General features: G+C 43.9%; 1 protein-coding gene and 1 long non-coding RNA gene across 4 annotated transcripts in view; one reads left to right on the top strand and one right to left on the bottom strand.

The window, feature by feature from the left end:
- Positions 1-24,724, top strand: part of MARCHF3 (membrane associated ring-CH-type finger 3) — a 148,997-nt gene that overhangs the window by 10,387 nt on the left and 113,886 nt on the right. The gene's annotated exons all lie outside the window — the stretch shown is intronic.
- LOC121010638 (uncharacterized) overlaps positions 6,128-24,724 on the bottom strand; it is a 32,302-nt gene continuing 13,705 nt past the window's right edge. The window contains exons 1-7 of one of the 3 annotated variants that reach the window (XR_005781302.1): positions 21,007-21,149; positions 20,536-20,715; positions 20,320-20,421; positions 18,325-18,466; positions 17,913-18,047; positions 8,084-8,205; positions 6,128-6,482 (exon numbers count right to left, since the gene is read on the bottom strand). This is a non-coding gene — a long non-coding RNA (uncharacterized LOC121010638). Of the gene's footprint in view, positions 6,483-8,083; positions 8,206-17,912; positions 18,048-18,324; positions 18,467-20,319; positions 20,422-20,535; positions 20,716-21,006; positions 21,150-24,724 lie in introns of those variants that run through there. The other 2 variants (XR_005781300.1, XR_005781301.1) reach the window with 2 other exon arrangements.

The raw sequence follows: 24,724 nt of genomic DNA, 5'->3' as shown, positions 1-24,724 counted from the left end.
CAGAACTTTGGAGTGCACTGATCTAGAGTCAGAAGTCCTCGTTCCATTCCTAGACCTTCGCAGAGACAAAGAAACGAGGGATGCTTCCAAATGGAAATGTCCATGTGAAGGTGATGTGGTCCACTTGCTAGGAAACCTTCCGCACGCGGCACAAGACTCCAACTGACCTACGCCGGAAGGAAGTGTATTAGCTCGTGTGAGAAGTAGGGCAGGCAGCAGGATTGGTTGATTCGGTGGCACATTTACATCATCAAGGATACAGGTTCCTTGCACCTCCCTGCCACTGTCATCCTTAGGGACCACTTCCCTCTAAGCCTGGGTCTTACCTTCTTGGCAGGATGGCTGCAGTTGTTCAGATGGTACTCGTGGGCATGACAATATCTAGAGCACAGAAAATGGACCACCCCCTTGTACAATCTCCTTTTGAAGGAGACGAAAATATTACTAAGAAGTGTCTGAGAAGACCTGTCTTCTTATCTCATTGATCAGAACAGGATCACATGCCCCATCTGTACATCCATCACTAGCAGGATATTCTCCATCATTGCTTGAGAGAGGGGGCAGGTGAATGTGAACAAAACTGGGATTCTGTTAGTAAGAAAGAAGTCTGTGTATGGGAGTGAGGGGCAGTAGATGTTGGCAAGCAACTGTATTTAGTATACATTGTAACTTGGAAAGTAACCATGAAATTCCATTTATGACTACTGTGTGGCTGGTAGGTACCACTGAAATACTATACACATCTGGACACAAAATGGCTAGGCTAGGTTGACAGGGAGAGAAAAGCCACAATGCAGACTAATTAAGGATGGAGAAATGAGCCAAGATCAATAATTATTCTGATTAGAATCACAATAAACCCTAATGATTCAAATGTACTGATTTATGTCTATTTGTCCTCGAGGAGTATATGATCTTCACTGAATAAAAAAAAAGATTAAAACGATTTGCTCATTTCGTAAGAATTCTGTATTTTGGATATATATTTTTTGCAGTATCAGTCTACTTGAATGTAAACATTTTTTACCAACTTTATTTACATATCACAGCATTAATAATAATAATGATTATCGATGATGGTAAGTGGCTATGATTTATCGAGTGCCCTTTTATAAATTAGGAACTTAGCATCCGAGAGGAGCCAGTAACTTGCTTTTAGCTCACATAACCACTGAGTGGTTAAGCTAGGATTTAGACTTCGGTTCATCTGCCCATGTCCTTCCTGGCCCTCCATGGCTTCTCTTTGTGTTAGAAGACTACCATTGCCTGTACGGCCTTAAGTGATCGGGCCCTGCCCATCTCTCTGACCTTATTACTTACTCACTTGCCTTCACTAGTTTTCCAGCCACACTAGCTTCCTTGTTGTTTGTCTCATAAGCTGGTCTCATTCTCACCCCTGACTCTGCATCTGTTTCGTCTGCTTGGATCACACATCCTTAGCTCCTACGGCTCCATTCTTTCCATTCAGGGCTCCCCTTCACAGTGACCTCTCAGGACCATCCCATCTGATCTCCTTAGGGGATCCCCCACCCTCCAATCCTCTGTTTCTGCTCCGTTTTTGTGTCCTCTATGGTATTTGCCATGATCTTACATAATTTACCTGTCTACTTGGTTTTGCCTGTCCGCTCCCCCACCCCCACTTAGAATAGAAGTTCCACGAGGGCAGAGATCCTAGCTGTGTTTATAAAGCAAATGGAAAATCAAGCGACTAAGTTAATAAAGAAAGGAATATTTAGAAGTTTTGACTTCTAATGATCCATAATCTGCCTTTATCTCCCACACTAGGACTAAAGATGGATGACAGTTGTCAATGAGCTACACTGCATGCACTGTAGCTTTTTTCATATAAAATCTGGAAACAACAAAATCTACTTTTCTCTCAGTCTCTCTGTGAGGGTAAAATAAGATATAGATATCAGAATTCTTTGGAGAGAAGGTAGACTTACTACAATAATATTACATAAAGGTTTTAAAAGAGCTTGGTCGAAGAGGGAGATTTGAGTAATACTCTTAACTTCGGTTTTTATTTTGATTATAGTTTTAAGGATGCCACCTCCTTTAGTGTTAGACATAAACCCTTAAAAGATGGAGGTGTACATATAAAGCTCAATTGTAAATTGGAAGACTTATAATTGCATGATAATTTGCAGTGGCAAATTCACTAAAACAAAATTGTTTTCTCTGCTTACACATAAATTTTCACTTGAACTCACGTATCTACTAAAATAATGTATTCCTAGAACTGTGTTCTTAATTATTCTGAGGTAATTATGAAGGTGCAAATTGAAAAATAGCTTTACCTCCCATGTTAATTTGGAAGAGACTGACAGAAGTGAATCAGTGCCTTCCTCTGAAGCTGCTTTTCTCTCTGGCTTTCAGCTCGGGACCCTCTCGACTAAAATATGTGCGTCTGTGTTTTCCTTTCCCTGTCGTTCTGTGGGTTGCTGTGTCATTTGTTGAGTGAGCTGTGAACCATTGTTTTCTGCGGCCTCCAGTGTGACTTTACCACTCAACCAAACAAATCATCATCTCACCTTTGACAGGAGCTTCACATCCCCCTCCTACCTGCTCACCTTCCCCAGATCTTTCCTCAGGTGACCTCGCCAACCACGGCATCGCTCTCCACTCGGGGAATGAGTCTAAACCCGCGTGGTGCTCTTTCCTGCCTTCTGGGCTTCCCGCTATCACAAAAACCTGTTGGAGCCGTTACTATGAAATACACTTCTCAGCTAAACCCCCCGTATCAGACTTCCAGAAGCAGATCTAAATGTTATGGTGAGAACACATCTATATTTGAGAGTAATTTTTAAGTCTAGTTCTTCCAGATTGTTTTTATGTCTTGCATCAGAGACAAGTCAGTAAAACACAGAATGGGGAGGAAATGGAAAAGGATACTTCGATGTTGTTCACATGGTACCTTCCTCCTGTGTGTCCTGGAGGGGAGCCGTTTCTTCCTCACTTTATGAGCTAGGTAGATTTGGGTGTGTGATTGGGGAAGAGCCCATCAAGATCCAGGTGACAATGAGATGGGTAATTAAAGGGCTGGGCCAACATATCATTATTGAAATTAGGCAGGTTCATGGTCTACATAAACTCTTGAGAGACGGCTTTTGACAGGGTAGTTTTCATATACAGTAGATTGGCCCTTTTATGGCTCGACAAAGTCTTTGTTTCTTTTTTTTTTTTTTTCTCTTTCTTTCTTTCTTTCTTTCTTTCTTTCTAAGCTGTGTGGGTGGGAAACAGCATGAGGTTATAGAAAATGTATAGCACACGCAGTAGCAATGAGAAGGAATCCATAATGGGTACACACATATTGCTGGAATATTTCCCAAGTACTTGGAGGGGGGCGGCCGTGAAGCTTCTTTGGCAGAGGCAGAGAACATGTGCTTTTCCATGCGTGAACACCCTGTGCTTTGAAAGGTCCTTTATGATTCACAAAAGCAGCTGCTTCTGAGCTGGTGTAGCCACAGAGTTTGGGAGAGTCACCGAGATAGGTATACTGCAGGCTCCTGACATCTGTTTTGGAGGTTTGGTTAACTTTTGGGAATGTGCTTATTCACACGTGACATGGAGCAAGTTCTCTTCAGTAGAGTGCGGGACCCCTCTGTTCACGTCGTTAGGGTTTGCGGATCGAAGTTGACAAGGTTTAAAATTGTGAACAGTCGTTTGCTGTGTTACATGCATACAGACAGACATAGATTTTTAATGAGGGCGGTCTTCTTAATTTTGAAAACTGTGTGTGACGGCTTGACTTTTGCCTGGTAAATCAGCTGTCCTGAGTGGCTCTCAGACATATTTTGTGGCATGGGAAGGCTTTCTTGCTAGGCATTTGTAATCCTACTCTGTGTTGTGTTTTGGTGAGTTTTTAGTTTTGTCTGTTTTTTTGCATAAAAAATCCTGTGATTGTGTCTTTTGTATACTTCTGTTCCACCTCTGAGTGCTAGTTTCTGTCTCCTCTTTACTTACCACTAATAAGTTATTTTCATTTTGCTAAGGATTTCAAGCCTACATAATACCAGCAGTGTTGTTCCCTATCACTCTCAACAAGAGTCATGTGTGCCCAGTTCTTCAGATGAGATAACGAGGACAAGATTCTTTCACTTTTTGCTAGTTTTCAATTTATTGGATACTGGCCTAATGGAGCGTGTGCACTGTTTGCTTTTTAAAAAAGGGGCGGGGGGAGTGAAAGCTTTGTTTTTAATGTGTCGTAACTGTTGTCTCCAAAAGACAAAGCAAAACACAAAACAAAACAAAACAAAAGATTACCGCAAAATAAGATTCGTGTGGATATGTTCAACTGAAAATCATTTGAAATGTTTCATGGCTACACTTTGTGCTAAATATAAAAATAATTGTGTTTCCCATGTGTGAGCATCAAAAGCCCCAGTTGGGAAATCACATGGTTATAGCAAGTAGGTCACTATTGATGGTAGAACATGAGACAGGAAATGTCACAGCTAAGATTAGAGGCCCAAGCAGTACGTCTCGCCATGCTTTGCTGCATTGTTCGTCCTAAGTGGAAGGACTCAACAGGGTATAACTAACTTTAGCCCAATTTGAAAGTATTAGCAAGGATAGCCTTTTAATCTGTCATTCCCATTTGTTTCTAGATAACTCACTTTCCCAGTTGGTCAAAATAATTGAACTGCTTGGGTCTGCACATTGGCAGACCTCTGAATACCAATTAAAATGGCAGCCTTTACATGCTAAAAGTATACATGGGAAGCAATACTCAGCTGTACAGAATCGTAGCCCCAGATCTACCTGGCGTTTGAAATCCCTCACTAGGAATAAGCAATTAAAAATGAATTCTCTTAAAAATCTCATTTATCTTCGTATTTGAAGGTAAGGTGGGGATGTGGGGGGGGGGCACTTTTAGGGACTCTAGTTACCGTGCCTTTTCTTCTTTGAGCAATATGAGGAAGATTTATTATTTATTTGTGGGAATTTTCACCACAGAGTATGCTTAATTTTGCATATGTTTGCATATTCTCATGTTTAAAGAAAAGGCTAGGAAGAAAAGCACTGGTCTCCTGTGTCTGCCCCCATGAGAGACAATACCTTACTTGGGGGGAGGGGAGGACCGGCCAAGATGGAGCCTTGGATTCAGAGAGAAGCCATCCCCTCATGCTACATTAGGCAGTTGAACACAAGCCCAGAGAGCCCACAGCTATTTGGAAGTGGAGGTGAAAGCCTGCCGAGATGATTGAATTTGAATCTGTTGCTCAAGTGCCCCGAGTATTCGTTCACTTCTAGCACAGAGTCCTTCACAGAAGCACCTTGGCTTACAAATTCCATGCATTCTGTGTGGAAAGTCTCACTGCTTGAATCTCAGAGGCCTTCCCAAGCTCATGCTTTCAAAGGTCGTTAATGCAGATTAAAACACTCTACTTTGAACCTGGATTATTTCCTGCAGCTTGTAACTTTCAAGAGGGGCGGGGAGGTGGTGTGGAGGCTCAGTGGAATAAGTATTTTGACAGTGTTTTTACTCTTTATTCCTTCTCCAGCTTAAATACAGAGCCTAGATTTGTATACCTGATCCAGGGATAGAATGTTGGAAAGGGGGGTTGGAAGCACAGCTCTTAGAGAAATCTCTCTGGAATGAAAATTCTGGAAAAGATTTCCAACTGGCAGTCAGAGATACTGGCTTCTGATGGGAGAAACCACAAGGGATGTGGCACTCGAGACTGGCTGTGACATTGTGTGTGCCTGGTTCACACCCATCATAAAGCAAGCTGCTTGTGAGCTGTGGAGTTAGCTCATTTTCTAGGCCTCTGTCAGAGAATGTCAGTTGATAGTGGGAACATCTTGGAAAATATTTTGGAGTGTGTGAAGTAGATCTTTGCTTTGGAAATCTTTGAAAAATCCTTTTTCTAGTTTCAAAAATGTATGCATAGCTAATAAATATTTACATCTTTAGGTGCCTGGTAGAACTCTTTACCATCTTATGCAATTATTAGTTTCATGTGAGTTTCTGCTAGGAGTTTTCTCTTTGATATCACTATAAATGACCAGATGGCCAGGCGCCCCATTCTCCCTCCACCCCAGTCAGAACCCCTGAGCCTGGTCCTGGTCCTGCCTCTGATAAAGGCAGATATAGAGCAATACACCTTCTGGGAAAGAAATGGAAAACTGGATTATTTCTGTGGACTTGGTCTGGCATCACGGCCGTAGGATTCTATTCATCTTTCAAGCCTGTTTATTTTTCCTAGCTATAGGGAGCAAGTTGTAAAAATTTCTGGTTGGTAACTTTTATTTGTAAGGAGAGTACTCACTCACCAGGTTGCTAGTTGGCTGCTTAAGTTCCTATTGTGGCTGTTTCTTTCATCTGTGTTGTATCCAAGAACTCAAATACAATGTGTCTGATCACAGATGCCAAATAAGAGTAACCAGTAGGTTTCATACTTCAGTGCAGAAAAAGCAATTTCTGGTGGTGGGGGGTGGTGGTGATTGGGAGAGGTAGGTTGTGGAGCTCTGGTTTCCTAAGAAAATAAAGAGAGGGAATCCAGTGTACAAACATGTAACAGGAACCCAGCCTGGATTCACACGGTTAATAACCTGTGTCTCTTTGTATAGGAAATACAATACCAGCACTTACAAACCCATGGGCAAGGGAGTAGCACAAATAAAAACTTCATTTGTAAGAGCCATCTTGTCATTTTCCAAACACCTTAATGAGAAGGGTATTATAATTTTTTTTTTAATTTTTTTTTTCAACGTTTATTTTTGGGACAGAGAGAGACAGAGCATGAACGGGGGAGGGGCAGAGAGAGAGGGAGACACAGAATTGGAAACAGGCTCCAGGCTCTGAGCCATCAGCCCAGAGCCCGACGCGGGGCTCGAACTCACGGACCGCGAGATCGTGACCTGGCTGAAGTCGGACACTTAACCGACTGCGCCACCCAGGCGCCCCAGGGTATTATAATTTTAACGGAGATGCAAATAATCTTTTTTTATCTTCAGTTTCTCTGATGATAATGTTGGTGGAATCTCTAAAATACAGAAAACAACCTAGACTGGATTGTTTTTTGTTGTCTTTTTGTTAACAAAACTTTTTTCCAATGAAAGAAATACACCGCCCTGTCCTCAAATACAGACATAACCAATCAAGCTAATTTCCTAAGGGTGAATTATCCTTAGCTTCTGTGAAGGAGCCTCTGGTTTTTGAGCGTTTGACCCCTGAAAGGAATTGGAGGCCTCAGAAAGTCCTTAGGAGCTGTTTGAGAAACAGGAGAGAAGCTAGTTTTGATGGAGGAAATGTGACTGGAGAAAGTTCGGAGATGATCTTTTGGTCCTGTCTTTATTCTAAAAACCTACCTATCTTGTTGTAAGTCCATTCCTTAAGAGATTTTACTCATGGGTCACCAGATCTTGCCTCCGAACAAAGAATGTCTCTTAGATATGTATGACTGTCCTCCCCGACTCTTGAAAGAGGCTGTGGTCACTGGACTGCGTTTTCTGGCAGGCTGCCTGGCACCTGGCTCTGTCGCTGCTGGATGCAGTCAGTCTTCCCGGACTTCCCCAGCTCCTGCGCCTCGCCAGGCAAACGTAGGAAAGCAGACTCAGAGACAACAATCCAGGTGATAAAAGACTCTAAATTTAGAAGACTTTTCCCTTCCACATAATACAATTTGTTTCTTCTTCCCACAGAAAACAGGGCTGTCCAGAACCACTCTGAAAACACATGACCCTGCCTCATCCCTCCCACTTGCAGCTGTCAAACCTTCCAAGGGAAATTCTTGTGCCCTGAACACTTTTGCTGCGCCACACATCATAATCCCATGGTTTTTTGTTTGTTTTATATATACTAGTGCAAGCAGGTGAGGAGGCAGAGAGAGGGGGACAGAGGGTCTGAAGTGGGCTCTGTAGCTAACAGACTGATGGCAGCGAGCCCAAAGTGGGGCTTGAAATCACGAACAGTGAGATCATGACCTGAGTTGAAGTCGGATGCTCAACCGACTGAGCCACCCCCGGTGCCCCCATAATCTCATGTTTTAATGTTTGCTGAGGCTGAAAACTGCTAGTCCGTGTGTGCGGAGTGTGAAGGGTAGGCTAATGGGGAGATAGAGACCTGTCAACCTACCCAGTTCTTCTGGATGGATTCAGCCAGACTCTCTCCTAGGTGGCAGCAGGGGAAGAGCTCAGCCAGGTGACCTGCCTTCCTTCCTCACTCACGGGGTTTTTGGGTGGAGGGTTTCTCCGGAGCTGCCAGGAAACATAAATTCGGGGGTTATATAGGAGTTCTTTGAGCAAACAAAGAGAGCCAGTGCCCTGCTAGCAGAATATCCATTAATTTTTAATTTTTGAGCTGGAAATGGCACCAGAGATTATCCACATCAGGGTTTCCAAGGTGGAATTTGCAAGATAAACCACTGGGGCTAAGAAAGAAAATACTGGAATTTGTACACATTTTTATACCCCAAAAATAAGAAAAATTAAGTTTTACTAATATATGGATTGACAGTTGCTCCCTCTCCTGTTCTTTAAGTCAGAAGGGTGTATGTTCGGGGTCCGAGGTGGGGGTGGGGGCGATGGTTGCTCACTTGTCCACAGCATGTTGCATTGTATCTGTACATGTTGGGTGAAATTAATTGGCTTAATGTTAGTTTCAACTAAAGTAGCCCTCAACAGCAACAACAACAACAACAAAAACACAAAAAACCAAAAACCGAACAGCAACAACAACCAAGGCAAGCAGCTTAAAAAGATTCCAGTAAAAGGGCACCTGGGTGGCTCAGTCAGTTAAGCATCCAACTTCAGCTCAGGTCATGATTTCACATTCTATGAGTTCAAGCCCTTCATCGGGCTCTGTGCTGACAGCTCAGAGCCTGGAGCTGGCTTCAGATTCTGTGTCTCCCTCTCTCTCTGCCCCTCTGCCTCTCCCTCTGTCTCTCTCTCTCTCTCAAAAATAAATAAACATTAAAAATTTAACAAAGAAAGAATCTTGTAAAAAAAAAAGTATAAATTTAAAGGTATCACTAACTGTGCAAGCAAGAATAAGTGAACAGTTTGAAATGGAATTGACAACTTTGTTCTAGGACACACTTTGTTCTAGGTTCTTGGTTTATTAGCCAAGCTGGGAGTTAAAAACTGTAACACAATCAGTACTGATCAAACGTTAGCCCCCAATTCCAAAACTATCAAGATGATGGAATGAAACACAGACTGACATGTACTGTCATTAAGAATGAATATATTGGAAGGAAGTGTATACTTTGCCTTGAAAAATGATAATATGAAAGTGCCACAGAAAAATAAGAATACCCCTGCGCTTGTGAAACCAATGTTTAAATTCACCTACTGATCTTTATAAAATTTCACTAAATGATGTTCTGAAGCCTGTTTTGAAGTTTTTACTTGTATGCAGAAGTAAAAAAGCTACATATGTTTAAAAACTGTCTTTCTGGGGCGGCTGGGTGGCTCCGTCGGTTGAGCGTCCGACTTTGGCTCAGGTCATGATCTCAGTTTGTGGGTTCGAGCCCCCATCAGGCTCTGTGCCGACCTCTTGCTCAGAGCCTGGAGGCTGCTTCAGATTCTATGTCTCCTTCTCTCTCTGCCCACCTCCCCTCCCCCCACTCATGCTTTGTCTGTTTCTCAAAAATAAACAAATGTAAAAAAATAAAAATTAAAAAAACCAAAAACTGTTTTTCCTCCCAGTACAAACCCAGATAAGATACTATGTTGAAAACTATCTAAAATGAGTTTCTCTGTCACAAAGTGCTGTGAAAGTATTATTGAAGGTGTTACTGTATCTTGAAGAAGCAAATACATATTGGAACAGGTTACAGAGGGCAGAAGACTTGTTTTACGTTTGTAAGATGTTAGATCTAGCCTATTGTATTTGCTCATTTCTGTTTCACCAATGAAATACACTAAGTGCCCCCTTTTGGTGAGCCATCATTAGATGAAATTCATTCACAATCTTTATGAAAATGTTTTGTTAGAAAAACCAAGTAGTGTTCCCTCTTGAGAAGCAGCTGTTTCTTAGAGAAGGATTCCAGGGTGAGGTTATAAGAGATAAATTCATTCACTGCATCATTCATAAGCAAGCTAGGGCAGCCAAGATGTTGAAGCCAGAGGTATACAAAATGCTGTGGGATACTTCATAATTAATTTTATAAAAAACAAATGTGTAATATACAGTGTAGTCAAAGCAATACAATATTTTGTATTAAGTTGAGAAGGGACCATGAAAATCTTCTGTACCACACAGAGTTTTGCTGGTTATCTTATCAAAAAATAATTGAGTTGTCAAACTTACAGATAAGTTACATTCATTTTTCTTCTTATAAAAAGTAAAAGGTTCCCTATTTTCTTAACCATCTCTGTGATAATGAGCCACTCTAGTATGCTACCTATGGGTCATTATTTAAAAATACAGAGCATAACTAATTTGTCCTTTCAAGATAAAGATGTCATTTTAAGAATAAGAAGATAACTGAATTTTAACGAAACTTATTATAGAGAGAACAATGTGAGAAACAATGTTTGGAAATGTTCACACTGTGATTTTTTTTTTTTTTTTTTTTTTGCTTAGAACTATGACAGCCATTAAAACCCAGCTATGTAAAATAAACCGAACATGGAACTAGACCTTCAGATTAACGTATCACAAATAATTAATCCAGCTTTTCAAACATAAGGCATATTCATTCACACTATTCTTGATAAAATGATTATTTTCTAAGATAAAGTATCTGTACTCTTAGATATATAAAGAAATAAATATTGTTTATTTACCTTATACTTTTTGTGATTTTGATGCTAGTTTGATAATGCACCTAATATAGTACATCACACATATCTAGTAAGTAAGCATGGCATGCATGCTCCAAAGTATTGGGATTCACGAATTCAGTAATTTTTGAGACTCTAGCTCTCAGCTAAAGATTCTGAAACTTTTGGTGGCAGGGAATAGCCACAGAATCTTTGAGACAATAAAAGATAGGTGTCCTCTTTCAGAAAAATGATACACAGATGCCAAATAAAATTGTGCCCAGAATCAGGGCGATCCCACGGCCCCACTGAATAGCTGTTGTCGCGGACTCTGATAAACCCCCTGGATGAGGACAAGAATGCCCTAAGGAGTTATGTGACTTACGCAGGGTCGCACAATGCCATAATCTCATCTTTCAATCAAGACCTGCTGAGCATATGTCATTGCATACAGGCTTCTGTCTGGCAGCTGAGGATGCAAACAGGATGATGGAACTCTATCTGGGTCGCCAAGGAATCCACAGTTTCAGCAGGGACTCCAGGGTGCAACCGATAATCACAATTCCATTTGTGTGTGGGAGAAACTTGTTTACTTGACCAGCATTAAACGCGTGTGCCCAACTGTGTGAGGGCATTTTGCTAAATAAACTTCATAGAAAACGCAGAGATGGGTAAGGCGACACTTGTAGATAATCAAGTGCCAATTACCGGCTTCAGCTCCCAGTGCTTTTTCTAATGCCCCTTTTATATTCTGAACGTCCTGATGCTCCTGATTGCAGTTTGCCACTCTGTTTCCTTCATGCACTAAATGATGATGTACAAGTAAAGGGAGGTGAGGTGGTTGGGGGGGCTGGGTGGGTGGGTCACACTCCTTCCTATTTCTAAGCAACCAAAGCTCACTCTTTGGGTTTACGTGCACCAGCATGCACTCCCCTGCCTGTGGAATAGAGCACTGAACTCTTAGATAAATTGGCAAATGGAAGAAAACAGGCAGTAATAAAGGAGGTATGGAATTTTATAAGCTTCATGATCTCTTTCCCCAAAGGCCTGAATCTATGTAATGAGGTAGTAGAACAAATTCCTGCCGAGTCTGAATTTATTCCTATAAGGAAAAAAGAAAAAAGAAAAAAAAAAAAGGAATGATAGGAATAAAGTAAATGCAAAATTGTTTTTTCTGCTCAGGTCATTAGTTGGTGATATTCTTGAAGGCGATGTAGAGTTTTTCCTACAAATATTGGGCTCTTTGTGGGGACTAAAAATAAACAGAGCAGCACAGGGAAATAGGCAAGCACTATTGATCTGCGTCAGGGCCGTTTCCACTTTAATGTTTGCAAAAGGCACAGCCCAGTTGTGCAAACCTATTTATAGGGAACAGCTTCCTCATTGCTATATATAGATGATAAAAACAAGGTGGACTGTCAGGTAATTTGGGTTTATTGTTAGGAAATAGGACTGGGGGGCGGGGAGGGATCTTCTCCAGAACTAGTGAGGAGGGCTTATCCCTCATGTTCCTGTGCCTGGAAGGAAAGACCCGTGGAATCCAGTGTCTGTGCCCACACTGCCCGTGGACACACCTGTGGCCTGAGTGCCGCCTCCAACTGGTGTTTGTTTACCTCTCAGCTGCCCCAGCCTCCCTCCCCTTTTCCCCGGTGCCGGAAGCAGAACCTGAAACAAACAAGGCGCCTCCAAGACCCCCCTGCCCTTCTGTCCCTGTAGAGAGCTCTGACTCCCCACTGGTATTGAGGGTGCTTGTGCCCACCTGTGCGTGAGCTTGTGGGTCTGGTGCACGTATGCACACCTGGAATGTTTTCGTGGCATCCTGACATTTGGTTCTCCCCTTTTTTTTTTTTTTTTTTTTCTAATTTGTTTTCTCTCCACTCATTTCCTACCAGAGTTCTTTACTCCTCGAACACCCTCCCCCCAAACACTTATTTTTCTAGTTCCCTTCCCGCCCCATTCACCAGGTCTCCACCCCTGGGCTCTTCTCTTCTCTTTTCTTACACCTGTCAGTTCAATTCAACAAGCGTTAGTGAGTGCTGAGCGCCTGCGAAGTTCTGGGACTAAAGAGACAAACAAGACAGGATCTCTGTCCTCAAGTCCTCTGTCCAGGGGGACTTGCGGTCTGCTCTCTGCCCTCTGCTCTCCACTCCAGTTATCGATCGCTCCCTCCAGGCAGAGGTTCCCACCAGGATTCTCCACTGTAGTAACGGCTAAGCTTTGGTTCAGAAAACAATAATTCCCCCCGCCTAATGTCTGAGTTATGAAAGGAACGGGGGCTTGCAGCAAGGGGCGCATATACCCTGAAATGTGATCAGGGCTTGAATTCTGTGTGTTAAAAATATCAAAGGGATGCTAATGGCCTCTAACACCTTCTAGAGGCTCCTACGTGATGCTGTTTCACCTGCAGGCATAGTTGTCCAGGCTCTGGGAAATGGCCTGTTGACAGTTTCCACTCCGATGTGGTATTCTTAGTGCCAGTGCCATTGCGGCACTGGGATGCTGAAATAACTAACCGTTTTTAAGTCGGCGCAGAAAACAAACGGACCAACCCTGATGGAACATAGTAACAGTGTGCTGCTCCAGCCTGGGTGGGGCTGGAGAAATTGCTTTCCATCATCTCTGTGTCCGTTTCATCCCTTTAGATCTTTTACACCGTAAGTTTCTCTGTCCATCCAAATACAACATGAGTTTATTCTCAACGAATGAGACGCCAAGAACAGTGACAGGCAGTGCATGTTTCAATCACAAAACGGTGTGCCAGTTGCATACAGGCCAGACTTAAAAGCAAGAGGTGGAGAAGGAACTGGCCAACTAAGAAACATTTTAAATAGAACCCTCATCTCTATGCCTTGGTCTTCTGATGATCACCAGACAAACGGTATTGGGGCTGAGATAATGGGAGATCTTTACCCTTCAAGGCCTCGCTGTGTGGAGGGAATTCTCAACTGGTTTCATCATTCGCAATAGGGTTAATGTCTTTCTGGTGGCTGGGAAACCTCACTGGCTTCCCAGCTTCATTCTTTACATCCTTTTGTGCCTTGTCATGCTTCACCGAGTCTACTCTGTTCATCCCTGGTCTTCCTCTGTTTCCCATTCCATGCCCTCTGGAATGTGTCACTATGCGTCTTTTCCATTCCGCCGTGTCTCTAAGTGGCATGCATCCAAATGATTACAGCTGTCTTTCTTGAGGCTTATGTAAAGTAATTCATTCTTGCCTTTTCAAAGAGGAGTGATGGTGTGAGGTCAGTGACACTGCCATATCCAGATTATTCCTCATCCTGCTTCGTGTTCTAACACCGCCCACTGTTCTAGAGCAAATAAAAGTGGCCAGGACCAAATCCACCACAACTTTCCCTGATCATTCACTGTGGCATGGAGAACAGATTGGACGTGGGCACAAGTGGAAGCAGAGGAACCAAGTAAGAGGCTACCTGAATAATTCAGGTGAGATCTGATGATGGCTTGGGGAAGATGAAAACAGTGGTGATGGAGACGGTGTATAATTTCAAGGTGGAAGGACAAACGGGACTTGATAATGATCTCACTATGTGTGATAAGGAACGGATGGAAGCATGATGCCTCCTAGGTTTGGGGGGTAGGGAAGTTAATGAGGGGGGTCTGCCAGAGGGGAGGGGAACAGCCCCAGCACAAATGAAGTTGGGGAAATGATGTGAAGGATCTCTTTCAACTAGTGAAAATTTGACTTAAGATCATGAATAGTAGGGGTGCCGGGGCGGCTCAGCTGATTCAGCGACCGACTTCGGCTCAGGTCATGATCTCACAACTGGTGGGTTCGAGCCCCACGTTGGGCTCTGTGCCGCCAGCTCAGAGCCCGGAGCCTGCTTCGAATTCTGTGTCTCCCTCTCTCTCTGCCCCTCCCCTGCGCGTGCTGTGTATCTCTCTGCCTCTGAAAAATAAATAAAAATGTTAAAAAGTCATGAATCTTAAAATACACGGAATAGCTCTTTGAAAACTATGAAGTTTGGGGTGACTGTAAGGCATTGGTATTATTTGCTTTGCTCCATAACATGGCCTTGATGGGCTGGTCTGACTTCCACCCAGCGTGGTGCATTAGTAATGCCTCAGTTCTGTGAGGGGGAGGGCAGTGCCTTATCCACTATACCCTTAGTGCTGACGGTCTTGCAATGAAAGGTGTTTGGTATGTTTATTGAACAGGTTAGATCGCGTATTTGATTTAGAGAAGAGTTGGCCCTCTGGAAACAAACAGCAAGTTTTGAAAATACACCCGTCTTTGAGGGGCAGTGCTGCCCCCCTCAAATGCCAGAGTACCAGGGACTAAATCGGCTGGGACACATTACCACCAGGTGACTGTGTGTGCAGAAAGTGCAGTGGCAGCGAGGTCCGTTTATGGCTGGGAGTAGAACAGGGAGGGCCCAGTCTGAAAGTCAGTCAGAAAGTAGTCTGGAGAACAAGGATTGAAGCTTGGAGGCCCAGGATGCAGGTCAAGTCATTTAGGTTTTTGCTCTGTAGGGTGGTTCCTTGTCCCCAAGGTGCAGGCTACTCAGGAGGTTGTGCCGGCCTGGCTCTCATGGGCTCATTGGAAGTTGGTTGGGGCTTAAATGCCATAGAAATGGGCACCATATAAGAAGAAAAAAAAAAAAAAAGTCTGCCATCTGAAAAAAGAGAAAGAAAACAGCCCCCTTTTCCAAACCATCTACATTAGCTAAAAACTTCTTACACCAACTGGCGATATTTTATGTGTTTGCCCCGACTGAGGCCTATAGCTCACAGACCTGCCAGTATTGCACGATCAATATAAAAATTCCAGTTGTTTTGCTGACTTAGGTGTTCACTGAGGGATTATCTGGGAGACAGACCTGAAAAGCAGTTATGTGGAAAGTTCAATATGCTAGTTCTCCTTCAGCGGGGTTGCTGAGAGGGTACTTTCTGGAAACTTCTCCGGTTTTTTGGCAGGTGCACCTTCCTCCTGATGTCTTGTGCCTGTGGCACCACATTTCCAGGTCTTAGTGTCGTACTTCAGTCTGTCACCGTGGGGCCTCCTGAAGTCACATCCACAAATATTTTGGAGCTTGTTCCCTTGACCGCAAATCGTAATCGTCTTTCAGTTTGTTTTGGCCTGGCCTGGGATCGGCAGGGAAGAAGTGGTGCAGGCGAAGGAGTGAGATTCTTGTTGAAAAGACCACTTTTCTCAGGTTGATATCCATGGAGATATCTGTTCGTTTCCTCCTGGCATGGATTTTATAGCGTCCGTGAAGCTCCCTCCTCTCCACCCGATTCTTGGCCTTCCCCCACCTCACCTCCCCACCCCCACCTCTTCTCCCCAGGGTGTGAAAGTACATTTGCGGCCGTCCCACCTGAGTCCCACCTGATGGCTGCCCTGTGTGTGTGTGTGTGTGTGTGTGTGTGTGGCCTCAGCCATGGAATGCTGAGTGTTTGCACAGGGGTTGCTGAGAGTCAAGTCAAGAAACAAGCCTGTTGGTATGAAGCCAAAAGCCCATTTAGGGTAGCAGCTTCAGTTTCACCCCTGATCCAAGCTGGAGCGGGTTCTCCAAGTGGAGGAAAGCGGAGGAGTGGCATGAAAAGGGAGCAGGAACTTTGGGCTTTACTCTTCAGCTGCTGGAGCAGAATTCTGGTTCACCACAGGTCAGCATCTTCTGTTTTCTGATCAGCAGCCCAGCCCGATTGGTTCTCGGTTATTCGGCTCACTGGGGCCACTTGGAAGATGCTTCTTTTGCATTTCCATGATCCCCCTTCCACCACCACCCCCGCTTTCCTTGCCCATCAAGTTTTGCAGTTTACTCTGTGACCCACATAAAGTAAAAGAAAACCCCCACGACCTAGGAATTCCCGTGTTGTGAGATATGTTATTTCCTGCCATTGAAAGGATTATTTTACACTGCCAGCAAGGAGGGCTTTCAGGAATACGCTAACACTCTATTTCCTCCCCCTTAGTATTTCCTCAGTTGTCCTTAGAGTGCCAGTAACCTCCACTGGGTTTCTGTACTAAAAGTGCTTCAGTGTCTCCTGGCTAATGATAAATAATCAGCCGACTATTGATTTTGATCATCTTCTAAAATAACTGGCCGTGTTTCCTTGCCACATCGATGCTATGGCACACATGGCCCATTCCTCAAGAATGGTAGCAGTCAAGCCTAGGTTGACCACATGTACTCAATCGACACAGAGACGCCCGGCTGGCTCAGCCGGAAAAACATGTGACTCTTGATCACAGGGTTGAGTTCAAGCCCTACCTTGGGGGTAAAGATTACTAAAAATAATAAATAAACTTCATTGAACATGGAAATTGTTGCTGACCTAACAATGTCTCGAGAGAGAAGATACAGAAAAAGGATACTCTTACTAAAAAAATACAGTGCCCAGTCATTTTGGGTAAACTGGCATTTAGGAAGATAAATCGGTTACTCGACTGTTTCTGTTATAAACAGGATCTGAAGCTACAGGCAAGACTGGCCAGAGTTCCCTGGTCCTTTCACTTTGGGGTATCAGGTGGTGAGAAGCAGCAAGCCTATTGACCACGGAGGATATTCTCGTCTTCCTCCCATCCCCGCCCTTGCTAAAGGAGGACAGTGTTTCCCTGATGATGAGCCTTTGGATGATTACCGGTGTCTTATCGGTAATGATAATGCGGCAGCGAAGGTTCTCATGCATTCATTATTAGTGTTTTCACTAACACTGCTCCCTGAGGTGATTAAAGATCCTGGATCCAGACCCCACTGGAGGGGAGCAAGTACTCTAACCCCGTTTAAAGCCACCACCTCTGTGCCCTCCTGTCCCTTGCCCTGTTGTCATTGTTTCCCAAACTTGACTCTTCATAACCCAGCGATCGACCACGAGTGACCTGGGTCCCTGCTGAAATGACTCTGTATGAACAAGGCAGGTGACGTAAACATGTGATGCTCTAGTGCGTGAGGGAATAGGGGAGCACCAGACTCTCAGAGAACAGAGAGGCCTGAGGCCCCTCCTCCCCCCGCCTCCCCACACCTTCCCCCCCTCCCCAAATGTAATACCCATGACTTTCAGGCTCCAGGATGCCAGCTGAAAAGTGATTTAAGCAAATCTGCACCCATAAGGCCCTTTATGCAAAGTAGTTCCTTGGCCTGGAATGTCTGCAGTCCCACATCTCATCCTCCACAGCTGGGCTTGAATTCCCCCTCCCCCTTGCTGCTTAGCGCCGTAGTTATGCCTCTGCTCACCACACATCACACCCCGCCTTCCACTGGACGTACTTGGGTAGCTGTAGTAGGCTGCTGAAAGGCTGCATCTTCGAGTTTCTCATTCCATCTGCCCTTAGCATTTATTTCCATATAGTGGATTCTCAGTAAACCTTTCTGTTGGGAAAAAGGGGCGAAAGCAAGCCTAGTTTCAAATCATAACCATTCAAAATGGAGACACTCTATTATACTATAGTCGTGGCATCCGGTGGAAAAGTAAGCAAAAACCTTTGCATGCCCAGGACGTGAGTATTTCTCTGCCAAAAATAATTCTGAGCCAAGTCATCTATAAGCATATCACAGAATTAGGGAAGTCCCTTTTTTCTCTTTGTTATGTCCAGCTGGACTGTTAACGATTAATGCGGTGCCTTCATTCATTTGTTTTTTTACTTACCTCTTCATTTACAGAAAACACAAGCACAGGGCAGGCTTGAATTCTCTGTCTGAAATAATTGCTTGACTCCGGGGATCATGTAACCTGTGGCATCCAAGCAGTTAGAACTCCAGGAGAAGCAAAGTAGGAACCATGCACCACCCTGGAAAATAAATAGCACCTTAATGTCAGAATATGAGAAGCTGTCTCACGAAGAACAGGCTTCAGAACATCCTAAATGAGTAACCTCATGCACAGTAGCATGCTGGCACAGTGTCCGTATTGATTTATGTATTAGTGCTTTATTTAAACTCTGTGCCCAAAGGTAACTGAGTAGTACACGGCTTCTGAGTCCCACCGGACCCGGCCTGGGAGAAGGCCTCCAGATCTTGATGTAGGCAGGAAGTTAATCTGTTGTTTTGACGTCTGCCTTTGTTAATCATTGAGCCTTTGACACTGAGATTTTAGTTTCAGGTTGGGTTCATTGAGGTGTAACTTGGACTAAATTCACCCTTTTTTTAGTGTATAGGACCACGTATTTTCACAAATGCATACGGGTGTATGATGACCATCGTGATCAAGATACAAGATAGCGTCAGCACTCCCCAAATTTCTTTTATGCCCTCTTGAAGTCAACCTTCCCTTGCACACGTAGCCCCTGGCCACTACTGACCTGTTTTCTGACCCTGTAATTTTGCCTTTTCCAGGATGTTCTATAAAGGAAATCATATGCCATGCAGGCTTCTGAGTCTGGTTTCTTTCATACAGCATAATGAGATCCCTCCATGTTGCTCTGTGCATCGGTAGCTAGTTCCTTTTTATTGCTCAGTAGGATTCCCTTCATCGTATAAATGCACTACTGTTTATCTCTTCACCAGTGGAAGGGCATCCGGGTTCTTTCCACAGTGGGGTCATTATGAATAAACATTCCTATCCCATTTTTTGTGTGGGAATATGTGTTGTCATCTACCTTAAATAAATACCTAAGCATGAGATTGCTGAGTTGAATGACAGGTGTATGTTTAATTCTTATAAGAAACTGCTGAGTCATTTTTCAAAGTGGCTTTTATGTTTTTGCGTTGCTGTAATATTCACCGAGGGAGGTCCACCTTTGAGGTTACATCCACACTGTTTTAGATCCTTTCGAGAGGATTATATATTCCAGGGAGATTGAAGATCCCTCGAGGTGTTGTTTTGCTTGTCCTGCCTCAGCTGTGGGTACCTTGAGAGGAAAAGACAAATGGAATAGGGATGTGGACCCCAACTCAATGGGTTAAGCTTTTTCTTTATAAACAGAACTTTTTTTTGTCTCCTAACTAAAAATGATTAAAGTGAGTGTTTGGCTGCTTGGCAAGACTCTGCCCTGATATTCAGAGGAGATTAGAGTAGCTTTGCAGATAAGCTCAGAAAATCTAGCTGGCCACAGAGTCATTTCCCAGCCCTCAGGCAGTCGCTGGGTGTCCTGGTGCTGATGTCATTGACAAGGTTGAGTCCTGGGAATCTGAAGATGGCACATCTTTTAAAAGGTGATATTTCCAAGCCTTGGACAAACTCTCAACTGCCTAACAGCTGATTTCTTTTACCTCCTCACCCGAATGCTTTCAGATCCTGACCAGTGGAGACACTTTGCAGGCGAGGCTTCTTATCACCTAGTTTATGTTTGGTTGAAATCAGGGATTATGGAGTTGGCCTCCACACCTGGCCTCAGCCCTAAAGCAGGGGAAATATGTCTGAGTGCTTTCTGGCCTTGGCTATGGTCAGCACCTTTATGCTCAACAGGAAAATCAGTTCAAAGGCTATTTGCGTTGGAGGCCTGGTCCTCCTGTGGCCTATTGTGGGTCACGGTAGCTGGCTTTAGAATCGGCGGGGGCATCCCAAACAGGAAGGAAAAAAAAAAAAATCAGTGACTTGTGGAATGTCTGATGCCCTCTGGTAACCTTCAGAGTTCTGTGGTAACCATACAGGCACCGTGACCCGCAAATCCAGCCAGTAACCCTCCAGGAACGGGTTACTCACTGTGTTTGAGTAGGAATTCATGGAGTGATCCTGACCAAGGAAAACATTCAGCCAAGGGCACTTGACTCCGTGGGGCTTTTGTACTTTACCCTCAACTCCACTCTAACAAAACAGAAAGAGGGGCGGGGTGGGGGTGGGGAGAGTAAATGGAAAATGATCATTTTCTGTCTGATTTTGCTTCATGGAAGCAAATGGAAATGTCCATTCAGTACCCACCTATCAGCCACAGAGTTGCAAGCACCTGTTCTTACTTCCCCGAGCATGTGTCCTCCTCAGAGGTACTGGGAAAGGCTCTACAGCATTGTCAGACATGTCTTGTGTTCCATCGGGCTGATTTGACGTTCTTCTTATAGACACCAGTTTGGACAGAATGGGGAAGATCAATAAATAGGATACCTGTGGTATGGAGAGGAAGAGGTGTGTTTGGTTTCCAGCTACAGATGGGCCTGCGGGTGCACTTTTTAGAGCCAAGTTACCAGAATGTGAGAGCAGAGGAGAAGATGGGCTGGGTGGGGGTGGGGGCGGGGAGACAGTCACAGGTTTTGATTGTACCATATTCCCTGGGGCATCCAGCCCTTTTGTGACTGTTGGGCATTAACTAAACCCACGGGATGGCTTTCCCTCTTACTGTCCAGTAAATTGTTTCTCCCAGAGCTGCCAGCATTTGCAGCCAGATGACTTGTTCACCTTGGTATATTGCACACGGCCTGAAGAAGGCCCAATTGGCAGGCCCCGTCTGTGGATTCCAAGAGGCAGCAAGTGCAGGGAGAGATGTGGGGGCACTCTTGCTTGCTAGGCATATGGCGAGTTCACAATGCTAGACGTTTTAGCAGGCCATGGAGTACATTTGCCAAGGGAAAGAATACAGCGATAATGAAACTAGGGACAAGAAAATGCTGTAATAGAAGACGCCATCATGCTGCTAAATTTCATTCTATTCCTAGGGCAAGTTGATATTATTGCAGGAGACGCTAAGGATCAGAGCATGATAGAAGAGGAAGCTGTTCACAAGTATCAGTGATGTGCTGTACGGATCGTGATTCGCGTATTCATATCGGTGCTAGCAGTAAGAGGTTTCTTTCCTTTACGTAGTTCACAACGCATTGTTTGCTGGTCCATAGTAGCACTGGATACTGCACAGATCTCACCCCTCAGCGGAGGGAAGAGGTCAAGATGAGCCAAGGGAAGGGGTCGAGTTGGGTCTGTGTCCCAACCCATTGAAACGTTTGCTCCATTTTTACACTTAAATTTACAGGGATCTGGCATTTGTATGCTGGCAAGATCCATAGCATCTGGGGGAGGGGAAGGGGTTGCTAAATTGCCATTAAAACTTCCTTTGCTTTCTGACAAAGAAGTCAATTCAGAAACTTCCAAATGGTCTTGCTACTTGAGCCTCTACATCTGCATTTGAAATTGTTCCCCTCTAGTCCTAGTATTATAGGCGTTTTTCTTTATCAGTGAAGTGTGTACAATCTCCTTCATGTCTAAGTAAACCAACTTTTCTGTTTTCTCCTTTTAAGTTTTTGTGAAAATGATACAGGTATCAGTTAAAGAAATAAAGTAGCACGGAGAAATGATTATATTGAAAAGCCATGGTACTCCCCCCGCCCCCCGTCCAAAATGGAAACCACACTGAGAAGGGGCTAGATTTGGGCGCATGAGGGTGGCTCAGTCGGTTAAGCCTCCGACTTCAGCTCAGGTTATGCTCTCGAGGTTCGTGAGTTCAGGCCCCGCGTCGGGCTCTGTGCTGACAGCTCAGAGCCTGGAGCCTGCTTTGGATTCTGTGTCTCCTTCTCTCTCTGCCCCTCCCCCACTCATGCTCTCGTTTTCTCTCTCTCTCTCTCTCTCTCTCTCTCAAATGTTAAAAAAATTTTAAAGATAAAAAAATTTTAAAAACGAAAAAGAAGGCGCTAGACTTTTAGTTAGGAGTTTGGCGGCAGGGGTGGGAGGCGGGAATGGTGCTTAAAATGCCCGAGGAGAAGGTTTTACTGCACAGTATGTTGGCACATATTCTAGCCCTTCTAGTTCTTGCCAGTTTTTTTTTTTTAACGGTTTATTTTGAACTCATTTTAGATTTACAAAAAGGTTACCAAAAAATAGAATTTCTGTATATGTCCCTCACCCAGCTTCCCCTAATGTTAATATCTTACATATAGCACAGTTTGACTTGTAAAAGTAAAATTTGGGGTTTCTAGCATCGGGCACGGACCTAAGGCGGGGGGTGGGGAGGGGAGAGAAACACGAGGAGTCTCCGCCGGCCCAGTGAACCGCTCTCCTTTTCACCCCCTTTGGAGTCCCATTCTCAGCTGCAGGTGCCCGGTGAGGCAGGGGTTTTCCTGGGACACTGCCAGGCAGCTCTGACGTCCTCCCACCCTTCCACTCTCCCAAAGTTTTCTCCTACATGTTCTAGGCTCTTACCTCTCAGTGTCTATCAGCCAGGGTTCTTCTCCAGAGGAAGGAACCAAAGAGATAGAGATGTAAATGACAGATATAAAATTAGCTACAGATACAAATGCAGATACAGTGAGAGAGACAGAGATAGAGATAGATTTATTTTGAGACACTGACTCTCATGCACGACTGTGGGGGCTGGAAAGTCCAAAATCCGTAGATCAGGCCGGCCGGGCTCGAAATTCAGGTAAGACTTGATGTTGCAAGTCTCGGAGTCCTAAATCCCCAGGGCCGGCCAGCAGGCTGGAGACTCAGGCAGGACTTCTATGTTACAGTCTTGCAGCAGAATTCCTTCCCTGGGAGACCTCAGATTTTGCTATTAAAGCTTTTAACTGATTGGATTAACACGCCCAGGCACACACACCAACCCTGGAATTATGGAGGGTAATCTCCTTTACTTAAAGTCAAATGGTAAGAAATAGTAATCCCATCTACAAAATACCTTCACAGCAGCATAGAGACTACAGTTTGCCCAAACACCTGGGCACCACAGCCCTGTTCACACATAAAATTAACCATCATCTGCTCTGTTCTCTTGGCCAGCCTCTCCTTGACCTCCAGAAATTTGTTGCAATCTTTCTTCTTCCCCTGATGCTCCTCTCCCAGTTGTATCCGCGTTACATCCCTCCCCTTTGTGTTAACATTTTGTTACAGTCTAAGGAGATAAGCGCTTCTATTCATTCTACTGTCTTCTACTTGTAGAAACCAAAGTTTACTTATAAAGAAAACCTGATTGCTCCTGCAAGTGCCTCTCCTAAATACAGGCGTGTCAGCAGAGGTCAGCAGTCCTTTTGAGATTAAAAACAACAGCAACAAAAACATCACATGATTCAACTCCCATGTATTTATTTGCTTTACATATTGCTCAAGACAGATTTCCAATATTGATTCTTAGGGGTGTCTACTGCATTGTACTTATTTGGAATTTTTCAAATACTTACTTTATCTAAAAGGACCTCTCCAAAGGAAATTGCTTATTTTCCTGTTTGTTTGGATGTAGGTCCTTCCAACTTTGAATATTTGAAAAATCCTCACGATATGAATCCTCAGCCTTCAGTCTGACCCGTAACTTTATTATTTTAATTTTCAAAATCACAAACAAAGCTCTTTGAAGGGCTTACTCGCCTCTGTAATTCACAGCACCTAGAACGGTGCTTTGTCCCAAGTAGGTGCTCAAAAATTTTTTTTAAACGTGCTTAAGTTTTTAAAAACATTCTTTAGCTCTGTATGATAATGGTATGATTCAAATGCTTCAATTTATGATAGTTCATTCCTCAAATTTGATAGTACTTGTCAGGTAGGGTGGGAGCAGGCACTTTTAAGTCTCATTTTATAGGAGGGATACTTGGGCGGTGTCTGAAATGGTAAATAATTTGCTGAGGCCATGTACCTGACAGTTGCTGAATCTGCCTGAGTCCAAGTCTTCTGATTCTTAATTTTATGCTCCTTATTTTGGATGTATCACATATCCTTATGGAACATTAGACAATGAACATATTTCTATAAATCCTACTACTGTTAGATATGCTTGCAATGAACTCACATTCATGTCATGTTCTGCTAATATGCTAAACTATCCCTTTCTTTATAAGAAGTTAAGTTTCCTTGAACAACCTACCTTGTTGTTTCCGTATGTGTTCTGTACCCATGGACCAAATAGTCCTCCATGAAAATTGCTCTCAGCTTTAGGCTCTCTCCCAGCAAAGGTGTGTTTGAGAATCAAAGACCACTAGATCACCCAGGGGGCTCAGTCACTTAAGCATCCGACTTCAGCTCAGGTTATGATCTCGCAGTTAGTGAGTTTGAGCCCCACGTCATGCTCTGTGCTGACAGCTCAGAGCCTGAAGCCTGCTTTGGGTTCTGTGTCTCCCACTCTCTACCTCTTGCCCGCTCACACTCTGTCTCTCTCTCTCAAAAATAAATAAACATTAAAAATTAAAAAAAAAAAAAAAGA

This window comes from Herpailurus yagouaroundi, unplaced genomic scaffold (assembly GCF_014898765.1).
Source record: "Herpailurus yagouaroundi ecotype Mexico unplaced genomic scaffold, PumYag 192, whole genome shotgun sequence".
Lineage (NCBI taxonomy): Eukaryota > Metazoa > Chordata > Mammalia > Carnivora > Felidae > Herpailurus > Herpailurus yagouaroundi.
This window is presented reverse-complemented; position numbering and strand designations above follow the sequence as displayed.